Source organism: Mesoplodon mirus, assembly GCF_964341445.2.
Source record: "Mesoplodon mirus genome assembly, chromosome: 3".
Taxonomy (NCBI): domain Eukaryota; kingdom Metazoa; phylum Chordata; class Mammalia; order Artiodactyla; family Ziphiidae; genus Mesoplodon; species Mesoplodon mirus.
The window spans coordinates 15772771-15784311 of record NC_138978.1 but is presented as its reverse complement, the minus strand read 5'-3'; positions in this window follow the sequence as shown (position 1 = coordinate 15784311).

Below are 11541 nucleotides of genomic sequence, written 5' to 3'. Positions count from 1 at the left end.
CGCCCACCCTACAGCCAGACTGCTGTGCTGAGCGCTGGACAGATTAGGCTTAAATCCGGCGGCGCCCCCACGTGATCAGGGAGGTGGGCGGGGCTGAGGGGGGAGGGAAGGGGAAAGGAGAGGGTGGGCGGGAAGCTGGGCAGCGGGGAACAGGAGGAAGGACGAATAGGGGGAGGCGAGGAGAGAGGGGAGGAGGTTGGGGAGAAAGGGAAGGAGTGGAAAGAAGAGGGAAAGGACACACACACACACACACACACACACACACTCTCTCTCTCTCTCTCTCTCTCTCTCTCTCTCTCTCTCTCTCTCCCCCCTCTCCAAGCGCAGGGGGTGGGGTCAGCACGCAGGAGGCGGGAAAGGCCAGTCTTCAAGACCGTCTTTACTGACCCAGAAAAGGGGTCACAGGGTTTGCTAAGAATGTCTTTACAGGGTGCTGGGATGACGTTTTCCCACATCAGGTGCAGGCTGTGGAACTGCCCAGTCCAGGCAAGGAGCTGAATCCCCCTTCTCCAACTCCCAGCCCCACCCCCGCACTGGCTATGTGCCCCAGGGAAAGCAACTTTGCCTATCTGAGCCTCCTGTCTTCGTGTAAGATGCGTATTGGCACCCATCCCATGGAGTCACCTGGGGGCACAGAGAGCTGACGACTGGGCACGGGGCTCAGAGTGAGCATGTGATCAATGCTGATTTCATTCATCCGACAATCCGAAATGTACAGTCCCTGTACCCCGGACCCTGGGGCTCAGAGGTCCACCCGCTGCCCGCCATTGTTCCTTCCCTAAGGCAAGGAGGCTGTGTGGTGTAGTGGTTAGGCTGTCAGCTCTGAAATCAGGGTCAGATATGGGGTCACATCGGAGCCCCAGCTCTGCCTCTTGTTGGCAGTATGACCTTGGACAAGTTACCTCTCTGAGCCTCAGTTTCCTCATCTCTAAAATGAAACTGATAGCACCTACCACAGCGTTCAGTTAAATAAAGGAAGAGAACACATTAAATACATCACGACCCCCAAAACGGTATGGAGGAGGGGAGGGTGGGCCAGCCCGGTGACCAGACTGTCAGAGGAAGTACATTCAGTGGGTGTGCGGCATCAACATTCCAGGCTCACGTGTATATAGCTCTTATTTATATATTTATTTATATTTATATAGAGAGATCATTGAGTTTTGTGTATACAAAGAACCATATTGTTACAAATACAATACTATACTTCTCCCAGCACCTATCACTGTGAAGATTAAACGGGTTGAACAGTGTAAGGGGTTTGCACCACAGCCGGCACGTGGTGAGCAGTGAGTAAATGGCGGCTGCCCTTCCTATCGTCATTAGCACCATGTGTCTGGGCTCCTGCTACCACTTGGCCCACGGCCTCAGGGTGCCCTCTGCTCTAATGCCGTATCCCATAGGAGGCACATTCATGTTATCTCATTAAATCCTCACCTCAACCCGTTTCCAGATGAGAAAACCGGGACACAGAGAGGTTGGGGCTCTTACCTATTCAAAGTGGCACACTGCTGCAGGGAAGTGGGAAGCCCTAAGTTCTTTGCACTTAAGCCAGGCAGCCTCCCAATAAGTGCCTCAAGGGCAAGACCGGGGCATTTGCACTTCAACGCTCTACCAACCGTGTCTAAGTCAGACCCAGGAATGCAGCAGGTGCTGCATAAATGTACATCAGTCCAAGCGGAGCCTGGAACCCTCACCCCCAACTAGGGAATCTGCTCTGGAAATGGATAACCAGGAAACAGGGCACACTGGGCCAAAAAAATAAGTGCCTCCACATTGCCATGGCAACCAAGGCCAGATTTAGGCAAAACCAAACTCAGCCAGAGGCAGGAAGCTGTCACTACAAAACCCTGAGACTCCATTTTCCCACCTCCAGACAGCCTCCAGAAATCCCCTCTACAGGCTGCAGACCCATAACCAGAGCAGGGGGAGGCCACAAACACCCCAGGCCAGGCTCTCCAGACCTGCTCACCCAGCTTGGCAGAGAGGGGGCCCCAGATGTGCTTGGTGAACTGAACTGAATTATTCTGTGCCCTTCCCCAGCCAGTAACCTAGGGGATGGGGGAAGGGAGCAGGATGCCAGAACCCTTTGCACTGAGTGATTCCAACCCTTGGCTCTGTCCACAAAGTTCTCCCCCTCCAGTCCTTCTGGGTTCTATTATAAAGCCCAAGAAACCATATCTAAACCCTGCGTGTATGTGCATTTTCTAATGTCTGCAGCTTCCATCCAATTCTCAGAACAATTGAATTCCTCATAGGAAAGATCTGGATGTTATAGCTTCAGCGTCTGCCTGCCAGGAATCCAATCTGGCTGTGCCTCCCCACAAGCTGTGTGACCCTGGGCCAATGGCCAATGACTTTGCCTCTCTGAGCCTCAGTTTCCTTTTCTGTAAAATGGGATTATAACAGTGCCTGCTTCTATTACGAGGATTAAATAAGATGATCTATGCTTAGCTATGTGCCTGGATATGGTGTGACAGAAGCTGCTCTGTGTTCACCAAAAAGCATTTCTGATTCTTCTTAGGAATATGGCCAGAAGTCATTTCCCAGACTCCACTGCAGTCAGATATGGCCATGTGATCAAGTTCTGACCAGCAGAATTAAGACAGAAAGAAGGTGTGCCACTTCGGACCTGGCCCATAAAAACCTCCCACGAGGACTTCTCTCCTTCCCCCAGCTGGAAGGAAATAATGCTGAGTTCCTAGGGGATGCCAGAGCCACAAGCTGGAAGGGGTCTGGGTCCATGGGTCACCATGTAGAAAGCCACCGAACAGGGCTTTTCACAAACGAGAAGTAAACTTCTGTTGTGTTAGGCCACTGAGATTTCAGGATTTCACTATCGTATCAGCTAGAATTACCCTAATGATTACCCACTGTTACATAGTGCGTATGTGTTGTTTATTATTACTGTTATCCTCACTAGTGTTATTCGCTCCTCCCCGCACCCAGTGTGCTTGGTGAACTGAACTGAATTATTCTGTGCCTTTCCCCAGCCAGCGCCCTACCCAGTCTAGAACCCTGCCTGGTACACAGCAGACCCTCAGCCATGGTTGGGCGAATAAACACAGAGGACACACCCTTTGCACTCACTCCCTCCCCAGTCCTGCTTAGTCCTTTGACCACCCTGCAAAGCTGCCATTTACCAGGTCCAGCTGCAGGCCCTAGCCAAAAAGTCCCTCAAAGGCCACTCATGACTTTCAAACATACCAGCTGCTCTCACCCACTTATCCTTTCTTTATTCTCCAGTTGCTGACTAGAAATTATAATAAAAATATTGAGCCAACCATGAGCCAGGCTCTGTGCCCCAATTTCCGCATCTGTACCGTATCTGTTTTAACCTTCTTGACAGTCCCATGATGCTGGTACTGTTCTACCCACTTTACAGATGACAACACGAAGGCTGGGTGAAGTTAAATGGTTTGCTCAAAGTCATCCAGCCATGAAGAGCTGAAGCCACAGGTGAGAAGTATGCCTGGTTCCAAAGTTTTAAACAATCACACAATGGCCACCATCATGGAGTGCTTACTGTATGCCAGGCGCCACCCTAGGTCTCTGATGTATATTATATAAGCCACTGCTACTGCTTGCCTGGCCTGCTGAGATGGCTCCTCAGGGGTCTCCCTACTTCCTCTCTTGTCCCCCAGCCCAGTCTATTCTCACGCATCCCTCTTCTATTCAACCCCCACGCTGGCTACTACCACACTCAAAATAAAATTCAAAGTCCTGCCACAGTGAACAAGGCCTGCTCAATCTAGCCCTGGTCTACCTCTCCACCTCATCTCCCCTCTCCCCCGGCTATTCCACTCTCACCATGCTGGCCTTCTTGATTCTCAAACACACCCAGCATGCTCCGACCTCAGGGCCTTTGCATCTGTCATTTTCTCTGCCTGGAATGCTCTTCTCCCTTCCTTTCATGGCTGACTGCAGACCTTCTGAGACTGTGAACCCTGACCTCCCAGCCCAAGTGGTTCCTGCCAGTAACTTCACTGTTTTCTCCTACATGTATGTCGTCGGTCTGCTTCAAGGTCAGGGACCAGGTCGTCCTTGTTTATTGCTGTCTCCAACAGGGCCTAAGGCCCAAAGCCCCATGAACAGCTGTTGAGCGAGTGAATAAATGCTAGGAGACAAGTAGTAATATAGGAAATTAAATGAAAAAAAATAGAAACGGTTTGGCAGGGGTCACACAGAGCAAGTCTTGGCCATGTTTGACGTGACCCACAGACTGAGTTCCCATAAGGGCCCCAGCAAACACATGCCCAACACTTGAACACCTCGCAGGAGTTCAAGGTAAAAACCAGGCAGTGTCCCCCACAGGGGACTCGTGAGTGGGAGGGGTACCTAGTCTCCGAGGGCTGACCCCCATCCCCAGGGCTTGAGAGAAAGACCAGAGAGAAGGAGCTAAGTCCAGGAAACCTCCAAGATCCAGGGGTTCTAACTCCTGAGGTCTTTCCTGACTGAGGAGCCTGGCCTTAGTTAGCCTCTGGTCTGATCCGGCCACAGGATTTGTTTGTTAAGCACCTACTGTGAGCTTAGCTAAGGAAAACAGGAAATCTCAGATGAAAACCGACGGTACCCTCATGGCCCCCTCCCCCAGTGTCCCAATCCCCCAGACAAGTCAAGGTCCCAGATGGAGCCGGGGAGACTGGCCACCCAGGGACAGACATTGCCTCAGAGCACTGTCCTCTCGGGTTGGCATAAAGATCACAAGGGAGCCTGATCGTAACGGCAACCCCAGAGACTGGCACGAGGGTGGGGTCTCAGGCCCTACTTTGAGTAACCCAAGGAGGGCCCAAATCCCTGCACAGGCTGTACCATCTTGGGCAGTTCAATTGGCTGCTCAGGGCCTCAGTTTCCTCATCGGTAAAACGGAGCTACTTTCGACTCCGTATGTTGCACTGAAACACTATCCCAAGCGAGGAGGGCAGGGACGGTGCCTGGCCCACAGGGAGCCGCAGCAAGTTATCGCTGCTGGTGGTGACAATTGGGAAAAGCCTCCTACCGCAGCTCAGCCTGGAAAGAGAGGACCCCCGGGGCGGAGAGGCGCTTGTCTGCAGGCCGCTGCGCCCGGGCAGGCTCCCGCCTCCTGCCGCCTACCCCAGCCCGCGGGAATCCGGGCAGGATTTGGAGCAGGACGGCTGGCAGGATGTCCGCAGAAGCCCCGGGCGCGCTCTCCAGGAGGCCGAGCCGGGCAGCGCCGGGGGGTGCGGCGCGTACGCCCTGAGCGCCTCCAAGGCCGGGATGGCGGCTCCAGCCCGCCCCCTGGCGCGCGCCCGCCTTCCCGCCCTCCGCGCGCGCCGCAATCTCGGCCCCGCGGCCTTCTCCCACCGCAGCCCGCCCCGCGCGCCCGAGCCACTGACCCACGGGAGCGCGCGCCGCGGGCCTCCTACCTTCGCGCGACACCACCGCTGCCGCCGAGGCCGAGCGGGCCGGGCCAGGCGAAGCCAGAGGGCGGAGCCCGCGCTCGACCCGCCCGCGTCCCCGCGTCGCCTGGGGTGGAGGGCGCGCCCTGGGCCCGGGGCGGGGCCGGCCGCTGGGAGCGTGCGGCGGCCTCAGTCTACGAGCGCTTACCTGGGAGCCGCACTAGACGGAGGGCTTTTCATACACGATCGCATTTACTGCTCCGGACAACCCAGCAAACAGGGATTATTAGCTCCTTATGCATAAACGAGAAAGTGAAGATTAAGCTAATTGCTCAGGGTCTCGAAGCTGAAGGGTGGCAGAGCCGACTGGGAACCAAGACCCAGCTGCAGTCTCGGCTTTGTGTTCCCTGGCCCAGCCTTAAAGGCCTTAAACTCTTAACACCCCACTTTCACCAATGGACAGATCATCCAAAATGAAAATAAATAAGGAAACACAAGCTTTAAATAACACATTAAACAAGATGGATTTAATTGATATTTACAGGACATTCCATCCAAAAAAAACAGAAAATACTTTCTTCTCAAGTGCTCATGGAACATTCTCCAGGATAGATCATATCTTGGGTCACAAATCAAGCCTCAGTAAATTTAAGAAAATTAAAATCGTATCAAGTATCTTTCCCGACCACAACGCTATGAGACTAGATATCAGTTACAGGAAAAAAACTAAAAAATAACACACACGCTGCAAAGCAATTAAGCCCTTGCGCCACAGCTACAAAGCCTGCGCTCTAGAGCCCATGAGCCAAACTACTGAGCCCAAATGCTACAGCCACTGAAGCCCGTGCTCCTAGAGCCCGTGCTCTGAAATAAGAGAAGCCACTGCAATGAGAAAGCCCGTGCACCACTACGAAGAGTAGCCCCTGCTCGCCGCAACAAGAGAAAGCCTGTGCACAGCAACAAAGACCCAACGCAGCAAAAAAAAAAAAAAAACTAGAGACAAATGACAATGAAAACACAATGACCCCAAACCTATGGGATGCCGCAAAAGCAGCTCTAAGAGGGAAGATTATAGCAATACAATCCTACCTCAAGAAACAAGAAACATCTCAAAAAAACAACCTAACCTTACACCTAAAACAATTAGAGAAAGAAGAACCAAAAAACCCCAAAGTTAGCAGAAGGAAAGAAATCATAAAGATCAGATCAGAAATGAAGGAAACAATAGCAAAGGTCAATAAAACTAAAAGCTGGTTCTTTGAGAAGATAAACAAAATTGATAGACCATTAGCCAGACTCATCAAGAAGAAAAGGGAGAAGACTCAAATCAACAGAATTAGAAATGAAATAGGAGAACAACTGACACAGCAGAAATCCAAAGGATCATGAAAGATTACTACAAGCAACTATATGCCAATAAAATGTACAACCTGGAAGAAATGGACAAATTCTTAGAAAAGTACAACTTTCTGAGACTGAACCAAGAAGAAATAGAAAATATTAACAGACCAATCATAGGCACTGAAATTGAAACTGTGATTAAAAATCTTCCAACAAACAAAAGCCCAGGACCGGACGGCTTCACAGGTGAATTCTATCAAACATTTAGAGAAGAGCTAACACCTATCCTTCTGAAACTCTTCCAAAATATAGCAGAGGGAGGAACACTCCCAAACTCATTCTAAGAGGCCACCATCACCCTGATACCAAAACCAGACAAAGATGTCACAAAGAAAGAAAACTACAGGCCAATATCACTGATGAGCATAGATGCAAAAATCCTCAAAATACTAGCAAACAGAATCCAACAGCACATTAAAAGGATCATCCACCATGATCAAGTGGGGTTTATCCCAGGAATGCAAGGATTCTTTAATATATGCAAATCAATGTCATACACCATATTAACAAACTGAAGGATAAAAACCATATGATAGGGCTTCCCTGGTGATGCAGTGGTTGACAGTCCACCTGCTGATGCAGGGGACACGGGTTCGTGCCCCGGTCCAGGAGGATCCCACATGCCATGGAGCAGCTAGGCCCGTGAGTCATGGCCGCTGAGCCTGCGTGTCCGGAGCCTGAGAGGCCCACGTACCGCAAAAAAAAAAAAAAAAAAGATAATCTCAATAGATGCAAAAAAGCTTTTGACAAAATTCAACACCCATTTATGATAAAAACTCTCCAGAAAGTAGGCATAGAGGGAACTTACCTCAACATAATAAAGGCCATATATGACAAACCCACAGCCAACATCATCCTCAATGGTGAAAAACTGAAAACATTTCCACTTAGATCAGGAACAAGACAAGGGTGCCCACTCTCACCACTCTTATTCAACATAGTTTTGGAAGTTTTAGCCACAGCAATCAGAGAAGAAAAAGAAATAAAAGGAATCCAAATCGGAAAAGAAGAGGTAAAACCGTCACTGTTTGCAGATGACATGATACTATACATAGAGAACCCTAAAGATGCTACCAGAAAACTACTAGAGCTAATCAATGAATTTGATAAAGTAGCAGGATACAAAATTAATGCACAGAAATCTCTTGCATTCCTATACACTAATGATGAAAAATCTGAAAGAGAAATTAAGGAAACACTCCCATTTACCATTGCAACAAAAAGAATAAAATAGCTCGGAATAAACCTACCTAAGGAGACAAAAGACCCGTATGCAGAAAACTATGACACTGATGAAAGAAATTAAAGATGATACAAATAGATGGAGAGATATACCATGTTCTTGGATTGGAAGAATCAACACTGTGAAAATGACTCTACTACCCAAAACAATCTACAGATTCAATGCAATCCCTATCAAACTACCACAAGCATTTTTTACAGAACTAGAACAAAAAATTTCACAATTTGTATGGAAACACAAAAGACCCTGAATAGCCAAAGCAATGTTAAGAAAGAAAAACGTAGGTGGAGGAATCAGGCTCCCTGACTTCAGACTATACTACAAAGCTACAGTAATCAAGGCAGTATGGTACTGGCACAAAAACAGAAATATAGATCAATGGAACAGGATAGAAAGCCCAGAGATAAACCCATGCATATATGGTCACCTCATCTTTGATAAAGAAGGTGAGAATATACAATACAATGGAGAAAAGACAGCCTCTTCAATAAGTGGTGCTGGGAAAACTGGACAGCTACATGTAAAAGAATGAAATTAGAACACTCCCTAACACCATACACAAAAATAAAATCAAAATGGATTAAAGACCTAAATGTAAGGCCAGACACTATAAAACTCTTAGAGGAAAACATAGGCAGAAGAGCCTATGAAATAAACCACAGCAAGATCCTTTTGGACCCACCTCCTAGAGAAATGGAAATAAAAACAAAAATAAACAAATGGGACCTAATGAAACTTCAAAGCTTTTGCACAGCAAAGGAAACCATAAACAAGACGAAAAGGCAACCCTCAGAATGGGAGAAAATATTTGCAAACAAAGCAACTGACAAAGGATTAATCTCTAAAATATACAAGCAACTCATGCAGCTCAATGTCAAAGAAACAAACAACCCAATCCAAAAATAGGTGGAAGACCTTAATAAACATTTCTCCAAAGAAGATATACGGATTGCCAACAAACACATGAAAGGATGCTCAACATCACTAATCATTAGAGAAATGCAAATCAAAACCACAATGAGGTATCACCTCTTATCAGTCAGAGTGGCCATCATCAAAAAATCTACAAACAATAAACACTGGAGAGGGTGTGGAGAAAAGGGAACCCTCTTGCACTGTTGGTGGGAATGTAAATTAATACAGCCACTATGGAGAACAGTATGGCGGTTCCTTAAAAATCTAAAAGTAGAATTACCATATGACCCAGCAATCCCACTACTGGGCATATATCCTGAGAAAACCATAATTCAAAAAGAGTCATGTACCACAATGTTCATTGCAGCTCTATTTACAATAGCCAGGACATAGAAGCAACCTAAGTGTCCGTCGACAGATGAATGGATAAAGAAGATGTGGCACATATATACAATGGAATTTTACTGAGCCATAAAAAGAAACAAAATTGAGTTATTTGTAGTGAGGTGGATGGACCTAGAGTCTGTCATACAGAGTGAAGCAAGTCAGAAAGAGAAAAACAAATACCGTATGCTAACACATATATATAGAGAATAAAAAAAATGGTTCTGATGAACCTAGGGGCAGGGCAGGAATAAAGACACAGATGTAGAGAATAGACTTGAGGACACGGGTAGGGGAAGGGTAAGCTGGGACAAAGTGAGAGTAGCAATGACATACATACGCTACCAAATGTAAAATAGATAGCTAGTGGGAAGCAGCCGCATAGCATAGGGAGATCAGCTCGGTGCTTTGTGACCACCTAGAGGGGTGGGATATGGAGGATGGGAGGGAGACGCAAGAGGGAGGGGGTAAGAGGATATATGTATACATACAGCTGATTCACTTTGTTGTACAGCAGAGACTAATACAACATTATAAAGCAATTATACTCCAATAAAAATGTTAAAAAAAAAAAAGAAAAGTCCTTAAACTCCTAAGCTCTGGCCTTGACCCGTCGTCCAACCAGACTGAGGGGGCATGCTTGCCCCGTTTCAGAGCCCAAGCCATGTGAGACCTCAATGACTTAACCTGTCGGGAGAATGTCTTTGTTTTCCTGATTGTCCTGCAACCTTGGTTGAGGCACTCTGGCCTCAGTTTGTTCATCGGTAAAATGGTGGAGCTGCCCATTCCTTCTCACAAGCTCAGGTGCCTTCTCCACATGGGATGGGGATGAGACCATAGAGAAAACCATGCTTTTGCAACTAAACAGTGATGTGTCCTGTCTATTCTAACAATAGGTTAGATGTCCATCCTCTCACCTGGCCTCAAGTTCCCTGCATTCTTTTTTTTTAACATAAATTTATTTATTTATTTATTTATTTATTGGCTGCATTGGGTCTTAGTTGCTGTGCGTGGGCTTTCTCTAGTTGCAGAGAGCGGGGCCCACTCTTTGTTGCGGTGCGTGGGCTTCTCATTGCAGTGGCCTCTCTTGTTGTGGAGCACGGGCTATAGGTGTGCAGGCTTCAGTAGTTGTGTCTTGCGGTCTCTAGAGCGCAGGCTCAGTATTTGTGGTGCACGAGCTTAGTTGCTCCATGGCATGTGGGATCTTCCCTGACCAGGGCTCGAACCCGTGTCCCTTGCATTGGTAGGCGGATCTTTAACCACTCCGCCACCAGTGAAGTCCCCAAACCCATGCTCTTTCCTCTACACCATGCTGCCTAATGTGAGATTTTGGGAGGGACAGCAAACACAGTTCCTCTCTCCTTGACCCTATCCCCGGGGGCCCCAGGATCCTGCTGCAGGGAGGCACATACTTACACCAACCCTCCTCCAGAGGCCCTGAGCTCCCCTGCTGTGCTGACTCAGTGACTCTGCTCAGCTCAGCCTGGCCTGTGAGCATTTGAATCCCCAGGGCTGCTGCCCACTGTTCACTGCTCCATAACCAGGTGGTGCCCAGCCCAGGGCCCCAAGGTCCAGCCACCAGAAGGGAGTTGTGTTTGGTACTCACCTGCTCACTGCGGAGGGTTCTAAATCTGCAACTCAGGTAACTGGGAAACAAGTGACTGGGACTTACCAACCCCAGGTTGCTGGGGCCAAGTGCCTGCTGAACCCGGGTGCTAGGCTGGGTTGGACTCTGCCCACCATCAGCAAAACCACATTACCCAGGAGGCTTAGAGGACAGATGTTCTGGCTAACTGGATTTGCCAGATATCTTAAGGCTGATTGGCAATGCCTTTTAATGCCTGGCTTTAATAGCAAAAAATTAGAAAGACCAAAATGTCCAGCAATAGGGGACTTGAATATGTAAGTTGTTCGTTTAATGGAATACTATGAAGTCATTCCAAATGTTACAAAAAAAGTTCAGCAACTGGAGAAATTGTTATATATATTTTTTTTTTAATTTTATGTATGTATGTATGTATGTATTTGGCTGCGTTGGGTCTTCATTGCTGCTTGCTGGCTTTCTCTAGTTGCGGCGAGCAGGGGCTACTCTTTGTTGCGGTGCTCAGTCTTCTCACTGCAGTGGCTTCTCTTGTTGTGGAGCACGGGCTCTAGGAGCGCGGGCTTCAGTAGTTGTGGCACACGGGCTCAGTAGTTGTGGCTCGTGGGCTCCAGAGCACAAGCTCAGTATTTGTGGCG